The 21,691-nt window shown below is 40.8% G+C and overlaps 1 protein-coding gene across 1 annotated transcript in view; it reads right to left on the reverse strand.

Annotated features, from left to right (window-relative positions):
- ABCB6 (ATP binding cassette subfamily B member 6 (Langereis blood group)) overlaps window positions 1-21,691 on the reverse strand; it is a 1,916,984-nt gene that overhangs the window by 922,490 nt on the left and 972,803 nt on the right. The window lies entirely within an intron of this gene.

The raw sequence follows: 21,691 nt of genomic DNA on the forward strand, positions 1-21,691 counted from the left end.
GTAGGTCCCCTTGGGGAGAGTGTCGGTACCCCTGGTAGGAGCTGAAGATCGGGACAGCACACTCATCATCTCGAATGCTGACCTCTCCAGCTTCAAAGACATCCTCGGCTCTGAGGAAACCGAGGTTGCCATCGGTTCCAGAGCCATCAGCTACGAGATAGATGTGGGATCCGAACTCACCCTTGCCAACGCGCTGAGAGGGAGGTTCGGTTCCAGGCATCCCTGCTGGGGCCGACTGGGGAGCTTCGGCTCCTAGACACCATGGACGGCACCAAGAGTGTCAGAGCAGAACTCTGCTCCGAAACAACCACAGGGGGAGCTGGAACCGAGGGTTCCACCAGCGGTACCAAACACTCCGGCTCCGAAAGGCCAGCATGGCTTGGAGGATGAATGACCGAAGGGAGCTGAACAGACTCAATTGGCCACGGAACTGACTGGGTCGAAGCGAACAACAATTTCGGTAAGGCAGACGACTTCAAAAGTCTCAGCACTACCCTCTCCACATCTTCTTCCGATAAACTCCTGGAAGACCTGGAGGACAGAGTAGGAGAATGGGATCTCTGAAATATTGGTGACTTCAATGTAGGGGAGACCAGTAGAGGTTCCATAGACAGGCTCCGTAGAATATTTTCAGTGGTCTGCTCCGAGCTACTTGGCACCGACCCTGTAATCACAGAAGTACAACTCTCAAATCGGCTCCAAACTCTGTGGAAACAATGAGACAGTAGATTTGTCAGGTTTAGTAATTTTAAGAGGCGGCTCCGAGAAACCAGCCGGTGTGCCAGGGCGGACTTGTACTTTTCCTTTTTAGATCCCTGAGATCTAGCACAGGAGGAAGAGCTAGCTAGATCATCCCCAAAGCAAGGGTTTATCAGACCTTTTAAAATGAGCTTATTTTTTCTTTCTTGTAACACCCTAGCATTAAAAGAGTGGCAAAATAAGCAAGTTTCCAGTAAGTGGATGGCCCCAAGACAGTAAATGCAGTTACTGTGGCCATCCATTGTAGACATCTTCTGTGAGCATTTTATGCATTTATTTGAAGCCAGATGGCTTATGGTCCTTGCTTTCCTTAGACATCCTCACAGAAAAGGGACACACACACACACACACACACACACACACACACACACAACAGAAAGAGAGGACTAGGTCCTCTAACTTAAATGGCCTAACCCAGGCAGGAAGAAAGACAGGGAAACTAGGTCCTCTAACTAAAACAGACCCGGGGGAGGGGACAGAAAGAATTAGAAAGACTCGCACACCCAAAACCGGAATAAAGTGTAAATTTATTACACAAGGTGAATAGAAACTCTACTGCAACACTAATATCAACAAGCAGAAAATCCGCAAAAAGTTAAGACTTATAACTACTTAACAAAACACAGTCTAACTGAGCACAAAAGGCACCTAATACTAATATCTAATTATTAAACAAGAAAAACTGGCACACAGGATACAAAGTACTATAAGGCCAACTGCACTAAAGAAATTGCACACAACGATGCACTAGTAAACGTATTCTAACTTGCAAACTACAGAAACTGACTATGCAATGCTATATAACTGTATCAAAGATAAAACAGGAGAATTATCCAAAAATTTTGAATAAATTTGAAAGACTTAGCCAGAGCCAAGGAGAAGCACAACAGAACTCGTCGACGTGGCAAACGAGATCTGGGGATTGTACTGGTGCACTGTGGGATACTTACCTAGCCAAGAGCCAACTAAAAGACTTCCAGCTTGCAAATAGGCAGAGTCGGAGCCAAGGATCGGCTCCGATCCCATATGTAAGAATGAAGGCGAGATTGGACTACAGAATATCTGCTATTGTTGGGATGTTTTTCTCCCCAAATTCCTCAAGTATGCAAATACATTTCATAATGTGATTACGGACTTCCTATGAGAGCCAAAACCAAGGCTTAGGAAAAGAAGGTGGTTTACAGTAAAACCAAATGTAGGAATTGATATTCCAGATCTTACAGAGAACATGGCCACAGCTGTAGGTTGGCAGAACTGTAGAGCTAGGAGCCATCCCACGTCTATATGGCATGAAATAGAAGAATGGAATATATATCTTGACTCAATAGGGTAGGGTCAAATTCATAAGAATCCCAAGTTAGAGGATCCTAGCGAGATACAATGTTGGTTTGAAAAGGGACAGCTCCAGATTATACTAGATCCAAAGAGTACGAATGGAGGGTATGGCATTATAATGATGCAAAACTGACAGTGGGTGAATGCATTTTTTTTTTTAATTTTCACTTGTGACTTATTCCAAAACTCTCCCCCAAGTGACCTTACCACTTCTATACATCCAGTTTGGTTTCTTATTTCCTGATTTCCTCTCTCTACTTAATTTTTAGCCCCATTCCAAACTACCTTTCTCCCTTCCCATACTGCTTTGCACTATATCCATTTATAATCAAAACCCTCCCTAATAGTACCTATTCCACATTGTACCTTTATAATTTTCCCAAATAAACCCTTATTTCTTCTCATATTGACTACCTTATTATACTCTAGCCTTTAATACCCACCTATTCCTTATATTCCATAGAAGATATCACAATAATCTACCTCTCTTCTTTTATAGAAAATTCTTCTCTTCCTATCCTCTTCCAGCTTTCATAATCCATTATCACTAAATCTCCTACTGTCCTGCAACTTCTTGTCTCCTTCTTCATTGCTACTTCCCAACTACCTGACATCTATAAAACAGACTCCTGTTCTTAATTATGCTATTCTTCAGCTTATCCTCTATTCTTCTCCTCCTACTGTGCTATCTTTCATCCTGCCATAACTCAATAATATATTGCAACATCTCTCCAACTCTGTCCCAACAACCTATCCATACTTCCTCTTTACACTTTCCACACATTGCACCAAATTTATCTAATACTGTCCCTCACCTTTATTCCAAACATAGGCTAATTAATTGCACTTCAACTCAAACCAAAATAAAATTAAGTGCAAGAATCCTTTCCAAAAAACATGTATGTATAATTTCCCAATATACTAAAATCCTTCTAGGAGGAGATATACACTTTAATCCTTCCCACCTACCACAATGAACATAAACATAATTCTCTCCCACATGCTTCTGTAACCCAGTAACAGCCAGTCCCCAACCCTGGTGATCTAATTTTTCTTACAATAAATGTTAGAAGTATAAGAAATAAAATTGTTGAACTACATGCCTGGATTATCCAACATAAGCCTGATGTTCTAGTAGTAACTGAAACTTGGCATAAACTGAGAATAAACGACTCTGAAGTTATACCTCCTGGCTATATCGTCATCCGTAACGACCATATAGAGAGGAAGGGAGGTGGTATTGCTTTAATATTTCCCTGTACCTACCACAGTTCCCCTTACAGCAAACCAACACCAAAATTCAGTTCAGCAGAGCTTCTTATTGCTTTCCTCAAAATAAACAAACAATTATAAACAAATATGTATTACTGTCCTTTACATCCCTCGTGGCAACAACAGAGCTATACTGGAAAATATCCTACATTGTATATCCACATTTCCACAATAAAATATTACTAGGTGAGGTGAATGTCAATTGTTTGGAGATCAACTCTAACTCACATTATAGCAAGACATCAAATTATTTATTAGACTGGATCCTACGCCAAAGTTCAACCCACACCCCTCTCCTGGTAACTCACTGCTCGAAAGTGCAATACAGCTCAACTTTGTAGATCTGTGCCCACATCCAATATAAAACCACTCAAACTTAAACAGTGCTCTTCTTCAGCTGATGACGCTCCAAGTGAGTACCAAAAAACAGCAGCCAACAGCATTGCTTATCCTGTCTCAATCCGTATAAATAAGTCAATCCAGGAATTACATGTTCCCTCTCTCTGAAACGTCACACACTATCCCTCTGCACAAAGGAGGAAATTCAACAGACATCAATAACTTTAGGCATACAGCAATCTTGCCTCCCCATGCCAAAATACTTGAAAAATGTATTCAAAAATCAATTGCTAGACCATCTCCTATCCCCTATACAACATGGCTTCCGACCTTCCCATAGTACCAGCACTGCCCTTCTAACCTATATAGATACTGTCAATAAAACAAGAGATATGGCAAACTAGCCTCTTCCTTATTTCGAGACTTGTCTAAAGCCTTCGACACAGTTTGTCACATCAAGCTTCTACTTCAAATGTCCTCACTAGCTCTCTCTCTCAGCCCATCCTTCAGTGGTTCAAAAGCTACCTGCCCAATGAGTATCAGTCAGCAAAATGGCACTCTTATCCTCTCTCCTTACTTCCCAGTCACCACCAATGTACCACACGGCTCTATCCTTGGTCTCCTCTTTTATACTCTATACTTCCACACAACAGGCCACCCTAATACAATACTCAGATTATTCCACTCTCATCTGCACACTTGATAACATTGTACACCTACAAAAAATTATTCAAGCCTTAACAGCCACTGAAACATCACAACTCAATCTCAACCCAAAAAAGACCAAACTACTACTTTTTTCCCAAAATCCCTCTCTCATGAAAAAACAAAATTTAAAGTCCTCCCTCTTGATAATACAACCATTGAGGTCACTTCTCATAGCAAATTATTAGGGGTGACAGTGGATGATAATCTCAAATTCGACTTGCACATACAAAATTGCATAAGAAAAACTAATCAAAAACTAGGGATTCTTTACAGAGTCAAAATCTTTCTCAACCAACACAACTAAAACTACACTTGCCACTACTTATCCTCCCCCACTCTTCTTTATGGCATTCCCATCCTTACTAATCTCCAGGCTTCACTGTTAAATTAAAATTTAACAATGCTCTAACAAAGCTGCTAAACTTGCCCCTTTCAGAACCCACCACTGTGTAGCACTGAAAAGTCTAAATCGGTTAGAACTTCCATATCAGCTAACATATATACAACTTTATAACCAGCATCTATCTGCCTGTACAGCACAAAAAAATTTTTCTACAGCTATGTTACCAGTCTGTCATTGCGATCCAGTGACAAAACTCATGGCTACCTACAAACCTAGCAAATCTGCTGAGCATTGTCTGTACTAGTACAAGGATGCTAAGGCCTGAAACTTCTTACCTGTATCCATCAGGTCTATGCCCTCCCTCCCATCTTTCAAAACCATTCAGAAAACTTTTCTAGCTAAAATCAAGCTCGGTTCTTGCTCAGAACAAGGATAAACTATATCCCTAAACATGAACAAGTACCTTTTCAATTCGTATACCTCCTTACTCTCCCTTCTTCACATACTTCCTTACTGCTAATTCTCTACCCTGACTTTCTCTGTAAATATACCATAAGCCTGTTGTTCCCTCACTTTATATTGCAATTCCTATTTGTATTAGACTAACTTACCTTTAATTTCCCTACAAACTGCCTAAAATTCCTCAAAATATTAAATGATTTAAGAATCGATACAAGGTACTTGACAAATGTTTTTATATTATCTCTAATTTGTTATAATTACTTGAACTGCACATTTTTCTTTACTTTTGAAGACTGTAAAATTGTTGTTCTAAAAATGTTTTGACATAATTTGGAGCTTTACTCCCCAAGTCTTTGCTGAAAATGGGCATCTACCACTCAGACTTTCCCAGTAATCAAATGTCAAACAAATAAATTAAAGACTTCATACAACTTACGAATCATACTCTTGTGCTATAGAGGTGTCGGACTAAGGTATCACAGTTAATAAATGGTGGCAATATCTTCAGATTCAGTCAGGGATATTTAAGGGATTGGCCAGCTACTCCAGAAAAAGGGTTTTAATGAAGATTTCAGCAATTATTTTGAGATAGTCTTTAAGAACACTTCTGTGAAAAGCATGTACAGAACAATTATAGAAGCAAAACAGGCAACTAGGGCACCTCAAACCAAAGTGGGAAAGAAATCTTGATCATTCATCAGCAAAGCTGCAATGTAGAGAACTGAAGTAGTTGAGAAGCATCAGAAACATAAGCCACAAATTATTCTAGAGAATGAAGAAGTGGGATCACCCATTACCAACACTTCAAACAAAGATGCAAGAGTACTAAATATAATCATTCGGGTCTATATTAGATCAGCGAACGCTTAAAAAAGTGAACGCTGATTGATTGACCTTATGTAAGTGAAAGCTTACAATCTCAAACTGTCAGATCAGCGATTTTATTTCTAGGGAAAAAAAAATCGCTGATCCAAAACACATACACACAACACAAGCACACCAAACAAACAGAAATCCACACACATACACCTAAAATCTGACACCTAATCCTACACTAAACTATGCACACACCACTAACTATCCACTTACTTTAACCCAAACCCTAAGGTCCGTCACTATCGCACACTCACCTCACCCGCTCCCTAACCCTAACTCACCTAACCCACCCTAACACTCACATCCACACAATCGCACACTTACCTGAATCCGACCCTTACTTTCCACCACAGCACTGAAAATACTGAAGCAACAGAAATGGACAATCAAATTCTTTCCCTAGGAAAAAATTTGAGTTTCTGTTGCTTCGACATTTTTAACATTCACTAAAATAAGGTCGATCAATCAGCATTCGCTTGTTTAAGCGTTTGCTGATCTAATATAGACCCTAATCATTCACGAAGAAAAGATAAAAGTAGCATTTTTAAGAGCTTGATTAAAGTATCACTTAGACATAGGTACACATACATTAACAAAAAATGTTTCCTTTTGCATACAATATACATCACATTTATTTTCTTTATCAGAAGTCAAAATTTACAAAAAAATGCTAAATTCCTGCCTTCCCATAAACCTCATTCCTCCTCTAAACATTATTATGCATACATTTCCATTTATTTCTATGTAATTTGCTCCTTTTTTCTAAAGATCCCTCTTCTGTTTCTTTTATCTCTTTCATAATATTCAGTACCTCAAATACAGTTGGTGTACAGTGAGTTCCATTTTCTAGTAACTACTTTTTTAAAGGCAACAGAATTAACTTAAGATCTTACTAAGTCTAGGAAATTCAGATCCTGTACCCCAGCTCAAAAGAATCACTTCCTTACTTACAGCCAACTGCTCATCCAATATTTCTAATACAGTACTCTGTAGGGAATTTTTTAAAATCTGCCAACTCATTACACTCCCAAAACATACGTTCCCAGTTACCTCTTTCGTCTCTATCGCACATCGAACATTTGCTATCTACCTGAGGAAAAAAATCTTTGAAGCCTGCTTGGGGTATAAAAATACCTATTCAAACACTTCCAAGCAGAGATCCTAAACTGTGGAGTCTGCATGCCCTCTCTTCATTTGCGTGGGTTTCCTCTAACATTCCAAACACATGGCGTATGGAGCATTTCTCCCCAGGCCGTCGCTGAAAATGGGCTCTGTCCTAGTCAGACTTTCTCATTAAACAAATGTTAAATAAATAAAATAAACCTTCTGGACTTGGTTGTATATTTGGGAGCCACACGCATCTTCCCATTGTTTTCTTGCAAACTGCTTTCCCAGTCTCTCTTCCAGGTCTTTTCTAACCTCTGCTGATTGACTTTTATAAATTATCATAAAATATTTATATGCCCTACCAATTATCCCTTTTTAAGGGCTACACTTGTTCTACATTCAACTCTACCACCAGGTCTTTCAATTAAAATTCCAATATTCCTTTCTCTTTGCCTGTACTCTTAGATCAACCCCTGACAGGGAAGGTAAACTCTAGTCTGCAATCCAAATGTCTTCTAGGTCTAATCCCACTCTTTTACCTTTCCTGACCAAGTTATTTGCTTCCCAGTATCTTGGTTCTTTTGCCAGGTTTCTCCAGTAAATTCCAGCCACCCCCCCCCCCCGCCTAGCTTTTGTACCCCTACTTGCAAAATCTCATTTCTTCATTCTCACATTGGCTTAGTTCTTAGAATACTTTCTGCTACTTTATGAATATAATATTCAGTACGGTTGTAATTATTCTCCTTAAGGATCTGCATCCAAAACCTCACTCCCTCTCTCTATTTCTTGAACTTCTCCCTTGCTTCATCATCATCATCCATTTCCACGTTCGAGTTATAACTTTCTGCTTGTGTTAAGTACATGAGCCTTAACTGTATAGATCTAAAGTATTCCTTCAAATAAGGTAAACCTAAACCACCTTGTTCTGTTGGAAGGATCACCTTCTCCCACTCAGCTCTTGCCCTCTTTCTCTCCCAGATAAATTCCTTCAGTTCTTAATTACTGTCCACACCGTCTCCTCAAGTTGATAAAAGTATGCCTGACACCTGTACAAGATGGACTAAAAACATTTTCATTGCATGTATTTTACTATCCATAAATAAGAGTTTCAAGTCTTTCAGTTTTGTATTATCTTTTTCGTCCCTTCCCACATATCCTTAGCTTCCATAGCAGAAACCTTTTTAATCCATACTCCTAAATTACTTCATCTTATCATGACCCCATAAATATCAGTATTGATGAACCAATTCATGTGTGGGTACATCATTTGTGGCTATAACCCTTGTTTTGCCTTCATTAATTTTATATTCTGAAGAGACCTGAAATGGCATCAAAAATTTTCACAACACTGAGAAGTCCTTTTCTGGATTTATCAGGTACAAAATAATATCATCTGCAAATAAAGCCAACTTTTCTTGATATCATTGTATTTCCGAGTACCTTATTTTCCTTATCAATGCCTCTAAATGTAAAGCAAATAAAGTGGAAAGAGGACAGTCCTGTCTGGTTCCTCTTTCAAACACAGTTATCTAACAGGAACCCCCCACTTTAATTCCCGCTTCCAATCCTTCAAATGTCCCTTCAACCTCATTGTATCAAGGAATGGAAATGCTCACATTGCCCTACTTGCAAAATCTCAGCTTACTCTGTCAAATGCTTTCTCTGCATAAATATCCACCTACAACTGTGGTATTTTCTTACATTCTGCTTCCCTCTGGATCATCACTGTTCTATTAATATTGGCAAATGTTTGCCTCCCCTTCACAATACCACACTGACCATATTTATCAATTTTGGCAACACCTTTGCCATTTTTAGTTAGCACAGACAAATACCTTATAATTGTGGTTTAACATTGAAATGGGTCTATACAAACTGGATTCTGAAGGGCCTTTTTCATCTTTAGGTGATAGTCACCACAGCTTTCTTCCAAAATGTTGGTTGCCCCCCCCCTCCCCTGCACACACTTTTAAAATATAGTTAAAACAAAATCTTCCAGATCTTTATCACTTTTTTTCCCTCCTAACCTCTACAAGATCTCATATTACTTTTCTTGTTGTAGGCTCCCTATGTTTGGTGACAACTCTTTCAAGGTTCTGCTGCCCAAGTCTTTGCGCTAAAAAGTTTTGTGCTCTGGAGTTATAAATAGTTGCTTAACTGCACTCTTTCCAAACTCATGCATATTTATCCAGATACTTCCTTATTTTCTCTTTGGCAGTCTGCATTTGCTCCTTCTCTTATTCTGTGAGATTCCCCTTATTCTGCAATACTTTAACCTTTGCCAGCCCCACTAAGTAACTTTTATTACTTCTTAACCATTTCCGTCTCTTTTACTTAAACTCTATTTTTAAAAGCCATTCTCATTTTATCCCAGTCAGTAGCTGTACGTTCTTAAGCTATTTCAACCTTCCCTAATACCTCTCGAACAATTTCCACTACCCATTCCTTAAATTACCCTGCATTTTTATCTTAGTTTTTATTGGTGCATGATCAGAAATAGTTATCGGATGTGTGTCGAATCTTTCAATTTAATGCATATGTGCCTGAGACACAGTTTCTATCTAATCTACCCCAGTTATGGTACCTTGGGGAATACGTAAATTCTGATTTCCTACTACTGAAGTTGCATCTTCCATACCAAATATTTTCATATATTTCATCAGAAATCTATCCTCTTTTGATGTATTGTCCCTTCTGGTTTCCCTGATACATCCTCATTACTGCAAATTAAATTCCAGCCCCCATCTATAAATACTATTCCCTGCTGATTGAATTTTTTAAGCTCCATAATAGCAGTTTTCTATGGAATATAAATACATGCCTTTGTAAACCACCTATGTTAATAGCACCTACAACCACAACTCTATCAATTTTGTCTTTTTGCCCCCTCATCTATCACTACTGGAGAACCTCTAGAAATTAGTATAATTACAACCCCTTTTCTCTGTCCCTGATCTTCTGCTGAATATCCATTCTAAAATCCTCTCTGTCAAATTCACATGCTCATTTCTTTCCAAATGTCTCCCATGCAGCATTGGTATTTGCACTCTGCATTTCTTAATATAATTAAATACTCCTTCCTTTTTATCTATACCTGTAAGGTTACTCAGATTCCAGGACAGCATGGACAACATGGCCATCATGATAAAAAGCTTTTGTTCCCACCTATTATACACAACAGTTTTTTTTTTAATGTGTACTTCCAGCTTTTGTGTTACATGCATATACTAATGTCTGGCAGGCTAATCTTTTTTTACAGTTTTTTCTTCTCATCTCCATTTGAACCCAAGTCACATTTTTAAGACTTTTTGTTTTAATGAAAACACTCAACAAAACTAAATACCAAACACCCCCATCCCTTATTAACTTGGAACAAACACAAAAAGCTATGTACAGCTATAAAACATATTTAACCCTGCAGAAGTGAACTGCCCAAAATTGACAGATGCACCTACAGGCATTATCTAACCTAAAATTAAGGTTACCCTTGTTAAAGCACATGTATTTATTTTATTTACTTAATATTTGTTTACCAGAAAAGTCGGACTTGGAACGAGCCAATTTTCAGGGGAGGGTCAGGGAGAAATGCTCCAGACGCATGTCTTTGCAATGTGGGAGGAAACCGGAGCACCTGGAGGAAACCCACATGAACTCAAGGAGGATATGCAGACACCACACAGAAGGCACCCCAGCCGAGAATCAAACTGGAGAACTTCCTGTGATGCAGCAATGCAAACCACTGCACCACAGCACCATCCATACAGGCTATACAGCTTCCCACTTACAGTGATCACTGTATAGTCTTTCCTTCTCTCTCTCACCCTTCCAGATATGAAAAGCAACTTATATGCTTTCAGAAAATATTAACTTTTAGCCCTAAGAAAAAGTGCACTGGCTATCATTAAATAAAACTAAACTATACACTGTTCTATTAACTGCATTAAAGTATTAAGACTACTAAGGAGTAGTTACCTTTTATTCCTTTCCCATAATTTCAGACAATTTTTTCACTGAATTGCTTGCCATTGTACCATTAAATTTAGCATTTACTCAGTAAATACTCAGAACTGTCAAAATTAACTGTTCGCATATGATGACAGCTCGTCTCCATGGAAATGTACTCAGCTATGAGTTGTTTGTAAATTCCACTCAGAAAAGAATGCACAGCTACACTCAGCAGTAGACATCTTGACTCCATTGAACATTTGCCAGTGAAAAACAAGCAAGCTAATATCTCTGCAGTTGTAAGAAGTTTAAAATTTTCATGACTTTCAAAATTTTGTCTTATTTTTAAAGCCTACATGCTTACAAAAACACCTGTTTACAGCTTCAGCCTAAAGTAGTAATCTAGATATTCACCCTTATAAAATAAAAACAGAAAATATACCAGCTCTACATGTAATACAATCAGTGCACTTTTACACCCCACCCCAACAGCCCAAGATCACAGCATATGAACATTAAACTTGCTTTTGTCCATCCTTTTTTTTTCATGTAAACTATAAAACATATTTCTTACAACTAAAAATGTACTTGTTTACTTTAACATCTTTAACACATTCGGTAGTCAGTGAAAAGACTTCCCACCACATTTAAAACACACCTGACTACACAAAACTGTTTTACTGCATACAACATGCAGGTTATATCATTAAATGTTTTATGCAAATACTAATAAGAACATTTTTTTACTCATAGTTAGTTTTCTCCCTTTTAGTGTCCTTCTAAACATTAAATATATAAAGTGGAGTATATGCATTACAGTCCACCCATAAGTTCAACAAAAGTCTAGTGTTTTTCAGTCACTTTTTCTTCCAAAACCATATTTTACAAATGTGATAAGATGTTTTATAGTATTCCATTTATTCATAAATTTCAGAGCTGCTGGTCTTCTTCCTGTTCATCTCCATCTCCCAACACACAACTCTGGTTCAAATCCAAAATACTAGTGATTCTTTTGGTCAACTCCTGTGCTTTTTACTGTGGTTCAACCATTTTCCTTTGGAACACTAAAAAAATTTTACTGGCAAAGTCTATGAATCTTACCATCAGAAAAATGAGAAGTAGTGTCCCCTTCTAATAACTGACTCACTTTTGGTCAGATAAACTTTTTTATTTCCTTCTTAGCCTGTTCTGTATCAAAAAATTACTTTGATCCTCCAGGAAGAAACACTCTGAAGACAGCTGGATACTGCAGCTTGAATCTCACACCTGCCTCTCTTCATTCCCTGACTGCTGGGATAAATTTGCTTTTATTCTGCCTGGTGTACACTGAACAATCATTTTCTACAAACACTCTGCTGTCTCCATAGTCTTAATACTTTGTTCTTCTGCCACAATTTGTTAGGATCAACTTTTCCGCTTTACTGGTACGATTGCACCCTTACTAAATATAGGTCTTGGCTGCTTTCTCATGGCCATGTTTGGAGCATACACTCAATGTGCCCTTTCAATTCATTTAAAATCTTCTGTGGAACACCAGTTAAGTTGCTTATTTGTGCTTTCATAAAATGAATACAAAAAACTTCTTCCATTTTCTGTGGTACAACAGAAAATCTCATTTTTTTCTCTGCTCATGCTGCCTTCTAACTCTTACTTTTTTGACACAGCTTTTCTTGAAAAAACTCATACCCAAGCCAGCCTTTTTCCATTTCAACCACTATTTTGTTTCTGTTTTATCAGATCTGTATGGCAAGTTAAATATTCTATTCTTTCCAGCATTTTGTTGTTTGAATTGATATATTCCTAATGTTTCCTTTAATTTTAATCACATCTGAGTATATTTAATTTATTTTTTCTCTAAATTACTATAATCCATCTCTTGAACCAAAGCTGAAGCCTCTAATGCTTTTAGTTGAAAAGCTGTAGAATCCTTCCCAGACAGCGTTTTCTCTTCACATTCTCTGGTTGATTTTCTTTCAGTTTTCCATGCTTCTTTGTTGGCATCCAGGCAGTGTATTTACTAGCTGGTAACTGAATTTTACCAAAAACATTTTCAATGGCACTCTCTCAGTTTCTGTTTTCAAACTGGGAGAGCTGAAATTATGCTACTGATCAGTGTGCCATCTAGGATAAAAACAACATTGATCATTGAAATGCTACACCCAGTGATCTCAGTGTCTTACATACAGGGAGACACAATGTATAAGGATCTGCAGACATAAATGAGAGCAATGTGGAAGAAAGATGCCCATATAGTTCCACTAGTAGTAGAAGCAACAAGTCTAATTAAAAATAATTTACAGTCACCAAAGCAATGGATGAGGGCAAAATGGTTCACACTGCCTACCTTGAATGGGCCAAGGCATTTGACACAACACCCCATTTGGGCATTGTTGATAAACTAAAAGTACAGTTTTGTACCTACCATAAATGTAGATGTCCGATAGATATGCAACTGCAGTCCTGACATATGGGCTGTCCTGCCTCAGGCAGCCCTTCAGTCGGCCGGATTCCAAAGTCTGGGTCCGGCGTCGGCTGATGTCGCCTCTTCCCCGACGTCAGAGCGGCTGGGGTATAAAAGCATCAGCTGACGCCATCTTCTTCAGTGTTTCTTGCCCCAGATGCCAGGTGCCCTCCAAGGAAGGCTAAATTTAGAGAATGGATAAAAATTCCAGACATGCACAACAGTAATAAACAGATACACCATAACAGATATCCCCAGCTAATTTGAAAAAGGGGGAGTGGACCCAAAAAAAGAGAAATACAGAGGGGTAGGAGGGAGGGAAAACTTGACTGCAGTTGCATATCTATCGGACATCTACATTTATGGTAGGTACAAAACTGTACTATGTCCTTCAAGAATGCAACTGCAGTCCTGACATATGGGTTGAATACCATAGCCAAGCTAGGGGTGGTAAGATCTAAGATAAGGATGGTGTAGCTAAAATGCCCTGCAGGACTGCAGAAGCAAAGCCTGCTCGAGATCTGGAATATAAAGGCAGGTTGTAATGTTTGGAAAATGTATGCACGGAGCTCCATGTAGCAGCTTTTAGAATGTCCTTTGTAGCCACCCCTCTTAGAAAGGCTGTGGCGGTGGCTGTAGCTCTGGTGGAGTGTGGCCTGATATTGGCTGGCACACCTTTTCCATGGAAAGAGTAGCAGAATCTGATGCAGTTTCCAATCCATTTTGAAATTGTTTGCTTGGAAATTGCCTTTCCTTGTACTCCAGCAGCGTAAGCTACAAATAGTTGGTCAGACTTTCTGTTGGCCTTTGTTCTGTCCAAGTAGTAGCACAATTGCCTGTGTATGTCCAAAGTGTGCAGAAGCTTTTCTCCTTTATTTTGAGGATTGGGAAAGAAAGTAGGCAGGTGAATTGCTTGATATAGAGAAACCCTGGATATCACTTTTGGCATGAATGAAGGATTGGTTCTTAAAGAGACTCTGTCCTGATGGAAAATGAGAAATGGAGGTACTGCCATGAGGGCCTGTATCTCAGAGACTCTTCTTGCTGAAGTAATTGCCAACAGGAAAACTGTTTTCCAGGAGAGAAATTGCAATTCTGAAGATGCTGCTGGCTCAAAAGGAGGAAGAGTTAATTTTTCCAAGACGAAGTTGAGGTCCCATGCAGGCACTGGTGGTTTTCTTGGAGGTTTGATATTCTTTATCCCTCTTAGAAACTGCCTTAGCAAAGGATGTGAAAACACAGGTGGATCACAGTTGTATTTTGCTGAAATTGCTGAAGCGTGTATTTTTATGGAAGAATATGAAAGGCCATTGTGAAGCATTTCTGCCAAGTATTCTAGTATCTGTGGGATGCTCATTACTGATGCATCCTGACCCTTTGTTGGCATTCCAGATGTTGAATCTCTTCCATTTGGCTGAATAAGTTTTCCTGGTGGAAGGCCTGAGTGCTTCCAGTAAGATCTCTTGAACTTTTTTGGAGAGAGAGATATGGGGAGAAGTCATGGAACCCTCCAAGCTGTCAGTTGCAATGTTTGCAGGTTGGGATGAACAGTCCTGTAATTGTGCTGAGTTATAAGCAGTGGCCATTGAGGCAGGAGCCATGGCTTGGTGCGAGTTATGCTTAGTAATGGATACCAGTGCTGTCTTGGCCAGTCTGGAGCTATCAAAATGCCTTTCGGTTGTTCTGCTTTGATCTTCAGTAACACCTTGGTCATTAATGGTAGAGGTGGAAATGCATAGATTGTTAGATAATTCCAGCTGAAGGAGAGAGCATCCATTCTCCAGGCTTGAGGATGATGTGTCCTTGAGCAGCACCTCTTCAGATGATGATTGAGGTGTGAGGCAAAGAGATCTATGTCCGGCCTTCCCCATGCATGAGTTATTTGTGAAAAAATGTCTGGATGCAGCATCCATTCGTGCGGGTCCATAATGTTTCTGCTTAGACTGTCCGCCAGAACATTGTCCTTGCCTGGGACAAACTGGGATTGCAACTGTATGTTCAGTTTCAGGGACTTTTCCCAAAGAGGCATTGTTAGTCTGCAGATGGGGTAAGAATGGGTGCCTCCCTGTTTGTTTATGTACCACATAACAGTGGTTGTCTGTCTATTAGCAGATGACCTTGCTGAAGAAATTTTCCGAAGGCCTCGATTGCATGAATCACTGCCAACATCTCTTTTTGATTGATGTGCAGATGCAATTCTCGGGGAGCCCATTGCCCTTGAATGCATCTGCCCTCCATGTGCGCCCCCCCATCCATGATCTGAGGCATCTGTTGTAATGGTTTGGCTTGCTTGAGGTTTGTTGAAAGACATGTCTTTGTTTAGCTGGCTTGCTTGTGCCCACCACAAAAATTCCTTTTGTAGACATGGAATGAGTGGAATAATTGCTTCTAAGTTGTGGCTGTGTTGAGACCATAAACTTTTTAGGTACCATTGTAGTTTTCTCATGTGTAGTCTTGCCAGTGGAATCAGAAGAATGCAAGATGCCATGAAACCCAGGGCCTGCAGGATTTTCCTTGCAGTCATCTGGGTGTGCTTTGCTAGGCTTTTGAAGTAATCTGGTAATTGTTCTTGTTTTTCTTCTGTGAGGAAAGCCATTTGTGAGTTTGTGTCCAGTTTGGCTCCTAGAAAAATTATTTGTTGGGATGGCAGTAGTCTTGATTTTTGAATGTTGACTGTGTATCCCAAAGCCTGTAGTAAGTGAATGACATAGTCCAAGTTTCTTATCAAGGCTTGCTTGCTGTCCGCTTGTATAAGGCAGTTGTCCAGGTAAGGGTATATTTGTATCCCTGAAGTCTGCAATGTGCAATTACTGATGCCAGGCATTTCGTGAATACTCTGGGCAGTAGATAAGCCAAAAGGCAATGCTGAGAATTGATAATGCTCTGACCCTGCAAGAAATCTGAGGTATCTTCTGCAGCTGTGTCTGATTGGGACATGCAGGTATGCCTCCTTGAGGTCCAGAGTAACCAGCCAAGACCCCTTGCCCAGCATGGGAAGAAGTTGCTGTAACGTCAGCATTTTGAATTTTGGCACAATGAGAAAAGTGTTTAGAGCGGACAAGTCCAGTGTAGGTCTCCATTGCTTTTCTTTTCTTGGAACAAGGAACAGTCTTGAGTAGAATCCCTGGCCTTGTTCCTGAGGAGGAACCTTTTCTATTGCTTTGATTTATAGCAGCTTTGAAACTTGTATGAGTGCCTCTGCCCTTTGATTTTGTGGCAGGTTTGGCATGCCTTGTCTTGTTGGTAAGGTATGGAAGTGGAACCTGTAACCTTTGTCTATTATGTCCAAAATCCATTGGTCCTTTGTAAAAACGTGCCAATTTTTTGAAAATAAAGATAATTTTCCGCCTAAAGGTGCTTCTCTTTCAGCCTTGGTCGGCGGTGTCAAAGTCAAGTCATTGTGATTGTCCCTGTGGAGCAGTAGAAGTCCCTGCACCACTTCTCTGATTAGTTGGTTGCCATTGGCGGCCCCTGTAGGAGCCTCGGTATTGCCCTCTACCTCGAGAATGCCTGTTTTTTTCCCCTTTGGAACTTGTCAGTGTCTGGAAAGGACCAATTCTTCGAAGGCCAATTCATACTGAACCTTGGTGGCTGAACCTGGAGGAAATCTTTGACTGTTTGTACTGATTTAGCCTTTTCCTCAATTGATTTCAACACACCCTGTGCATTAGCATCAGATAGCTTGTCTTTTTCCAGAGGTGCATCTAGAAGCTTTACTTTAACATGATCTAGCAATGTCTGTTCTTTCAACCAAGCATGTCTACGTATGACGGCCCCTGTCATAGCTGCCATACATGAAGCTTCCAATGCATCATAACCACACTGAAGAAAATGATTGCTAACCTGCTGAGTATTATGAACCAAATCCTGCAAGGCCTTTCTATCTAAAGGCTCAGGAGAGGCTAACTTTTTCTGCAAATCATCCATCAAGAAATCCTGATACTGAAACATATGAAAAAGACAGTTAAGTGCCCTCATGGCAAGGGTGGATGAGGTATAAACTTTTTTACCCCACCTCTCCAGGGACCTAGATTCCCTGTCTGCAGGCAAAGGAATTTTGGCCGTGGAAGTGGCCACTCCTTTGGGCCCCTGAGAAATAGTTTCTAGATCAACAGAGTGGGCCTTAAAGAGATATTTATGAGTTTCAGGAACCCTGTAATATCTGTCTGGCTTGACAGGAGCAGGAGGGAGAGGATCAGGAGAAGTACTGGAGTCTGAGAACACATCATCCAATACATCTAACATTGGGGGTATAGCTAAAGGTCTGTGCTGGGGTAACTTAAGGAAAGTCCGAAGCCTTTTCCTGGAGTCGGAGAAATCCTGGCCCTGCCATTGAAAATGCTCTCTCATGGAGTGGAGAATTTCCCCGAAAGAAATATCCTCAGGAGGAGAGGCAGAGGGAATGGATTAATCAGCATCAGAGTCCTCGTAGGTCGGGAAGGATTCTTCCTGGGAATCTGAATGGCCTGACTCACCAGAGGCTTCATCTGAGGAAAGTGCATCTGCCTGCTCAACCCTAGGCCTTTTGTCTGAAGGCGGCTGAGAACCTCTGTCTGGATGAGCCTGAGAGCCCCTGATTAAAGAAATTAGATCTGCAGCTAAAGTCATGATCTGTTTATCAGAAGTGGGACCCTGTGAAAAAGATTTAGGAGGGTGAGACTTAGCCTGGCTGGCAGCCTTACCACGTGTGTAGGCCTTGATGGACATAGACACAGGAGGCCTAGCTGCCCCACGTGCTGGAGTAACTTTGTCCACCGGTATGGTGTCAGGCAAAACTTGGGCTTCAGTTTCAGGAGGAAAATCAACAACCGGCACTGGGGTAGCCTCCGGGACCGAAGTGTGCGGTAAAGCGGTGTCGTCGGCCTGGAGCGGTTGAATTACCGCCTCCGAAGAGACCGATGCACTCACGGTAGGCTTTAGTGTGGTGTCGGTGGAAGTCGCGGGCCGCGAATGTCGGTCCCGGTCCTTCCGTTTTTTGGAAATATGTGCTGTCGGTAGTTCCGACGGAATGATACAGGAGTAATTTTCCCCCAAAAAGTCTTCAGCAAATTCTGCCCGGCGCCTAAGTGTGCTCTTATTGAAGCAAGCACAGGCAGCACAGGCCGAGACGTCGTGGTCTGGGCCGAGGCAGGGAAGGCAGTAAGAATGGAAGTCCTTATGAGGTATTTGTTTACCACAAGACAAGCAATTATTAACTTTTGCAGTTTTATCTGACATCGGCTGAGGCAAGAAAAGGTTCCCCAACGGGGTACTTAGCTTTTGATGACTTCGATCTGAAAACACAGGAGCTGGCCGACCGGCACTTGCGAACTGCTTCTGCTTCGGGCACCGCGCGGCAAGAAAGACTGAAGATGGCGTCGGCTGATGCTTTTATACCCCAGCCGCTCTGACGTCGGGGAAGAGGCAACATCAGCCGACGCCGGACCCAGACTTTGGAATCCGGCCGACCGAAGGGCTGCCTGAGGCAGGGCAACCCATATGTCAGGACTGCAGTTGCATTCTTGAAGGACATCAAGATAACTGTAAACTCGTATGGCACATGGTGGATAGCCAACTGGCTCAAAGACAGAAGCCAGGAATTTAAAATTGGAGAGTCCACCTCTACAAAGAGGCCAGTCGCAAGTGGAGTCCCTCAGGGATCAGTCCTTGGACCACTCCTTTTTGCATTTACTTCTCTGAAGTCAAAGCCAATGTCAATGGTGTCTGGCTGACTAAATTTGCAGATTATTGCAATGTAGGAGCTGCCATTTTTTTTTAAAATTTTTTTTTTTTAAATTTCTTTCCACCCGAACCGCTGAAGCCTTAAGCTTTTTTTAAAAGTTAGAACTCCTTCAGGATTTTTTTAATCCTGTTTTTTGGATGGTTCCCCTTTGGAGTTTTTCCATTGGCCCAGCTGCAAGGGGAAACTGAAAATCTGATAATTTGCCACCCAGGAAAAACTTGTCATTAAAGGAAACCAAAACCCGGGTCCTCCGGGGACCGTAAAGGTTGCGGCCTAAAAAGGGAAAAAAAAAAAGCCCAAAAGCCCCCTAGGTTTAGGGGTCTAATTTAATTTCGGGCCCGTTGGTGGGGAAATTTCTGCCTATTGAGGATGAACAAAATTTCAAAGTTTAAAAAAAAATTCGTTTGCCTCCTAATGTAGATGTCGAAGGAGCAAGGGAGCCTGGTTGGGCGGCCGGTAAAGGGAGTTGAGGATCCTTTGGTTTTTCCCAAGCGCTTTAACTTTCGTTTTTAAGCTGGGAAGATTTTTTCAGGGTTTTTTTTCCCGATGATTCCCTCCAAAAAGGAAATTTGGGAGGATAAAATTTTTGCTGGGCCCCGAAGAAAAGAAAGACCTAACTTTTTCCCCAGCTGAGAGGGACCAAAAAGAGAATACCCAAAGGGTTTGGGGGAAAATGGGGGGCCTTGAACAGGGCAACCCATTTTTTGGGCAAAACTGATATGTCCCTTAAGAATGAACTGAAACCTGACAATGGTGGAAAAAAGCCAACTGGTAAAAACAAGATAAATTTGAAAATCCCCCCACAGAAGCAAGCCGTGAATTTGGGGTTAAAAACAGGTTGAATTTTGGAAAATTTTTCCGGGGTCCAAAAAGCAGGTTTTGGTGTTTTGAGATTTTAAAAAGGGTTGGGGGGTTACCTGATGTCCTGGAATTTGGTAAAACCCCTAAAAGGGGCAGAACCATGGATTTCCCAAACCAAGAAATTGTTCTAAATTCCTTGGGGCTCCACCCGGTAACTACAAATAAATCAACCCTTTTGTTGGCCTTTTTTTTTTTCCGGGGACACAATTCCTGTTTGCCCCAAAATTCAGAAGTTTTTTCCCTTTTGGGAAATTAAAAAAAGGTAAAGGGTTATTAAGAAAGGAATTTATTTTCCCTGAAAAAGGATTTTCTTAAAGAGACCTTCCCCCTTTTTAAAAGAAAAAGGTATCCAAGGGTGTTCCCAGAGGCTCCCGGAATAATTGCCCCAAAAAAATTTTCCAGGGGAATTCAACAAATGCTTCTGGCTCCAAGGTAATTTTAAGGGGTTGAGGCCCCCCAGGCATTGGGGGTTTCTTAGGTTTTCTTTTTCAAAAAAAAGCCCAGAAAATTGAAAAACTTTACCTTGTTTTTTAAATTGGAAACGTGGATTTTAAGGAAGAAAATGAAACCCTTTGGAACACTCCCCAAAACCAGTAAGGGGAAACTCTTACTATCATCTGAACCCCTTTTTCCAGATGTTGAATCTCTTCCATTTGGCTGAATAAGTTTTCCTGGTGGAAGGCCTGAGTGCTTCCAGTAAGATCTCTTGAACTTTTCTGGAGAGAGAGATATGGGGAGAAGTCATGGAACCCTCCAAGCTGTCAGTTGCAATGTTTGCAGGTTGGGATGAACAGTCCTGTAATTGTGCTGAGTTATAAGCAGTGGCCATTGAGGCAGGAGCCATGGCTTGGTGCGAGTTATGCTTAGTAATGGATACCAGTGCTGTCTTGGCCAGTCTGAGCTATCAAAATGCCTTTCGGTTGTTCTGCTTTGATCTTCAGTAACACCTTGGTCATTAATGGTAGAGGTGGAAATGCATAGATTGTTAGATAATTCCAGCTGAAGGAGAGAGCATCCATTCTCCAGGCTTGAGGATGGTGTGTCCTTGAGCAGCACCTCTTCAGATGATGATTGAGGTGTGAGGCAAAGAGATCTATGTCCGGCCTTCCCCATGCATGAGTTATTTGTGAAAAAATGTCTGGATGCAACATCCATTCGTGCGGGTCCATAATGTTTCTGCTTAGACTGTCCGCCAGAACATTGTCCTTGCCTGGGACAAACTGGGATTGCAACTGTATGTTCAGTTTCAGGGACTTTTCCCAAAGAGGCATTGTTAGTCTGCAGAGGGGGTAAGAATGGGTGCCTCCCTGTTTGTTTATGTACCACATAACAGTGGTTGTCTGTCTTTATTAGCAGATGACCTTGCTGAAGAAATTTTCCGAAGGCCTCGATTGCATGAATCACTGCCAACATCTCTTTTTGATTGATGTGCAGATGCAATTCTCGGGGAGCCCATTGCCCTTGAATGCATCTGCCCTCCATGTGCGCCCCCCCCCATCCA

This window comes from Protopterus annectens, chromosome 6.part0 (assembly GCF_019279795.1).
Source record: "Protopterus annectens isolate FY-2018-M chromosome 6.part0, PAN1.0, whole genome shotgun sequence".
Classification (NCBI taxonomy): Eukaryota; Metazoa; Chordata; order Ceratodontiformes; family Protopteridae; genus Protopterus; species Protopterus annectens.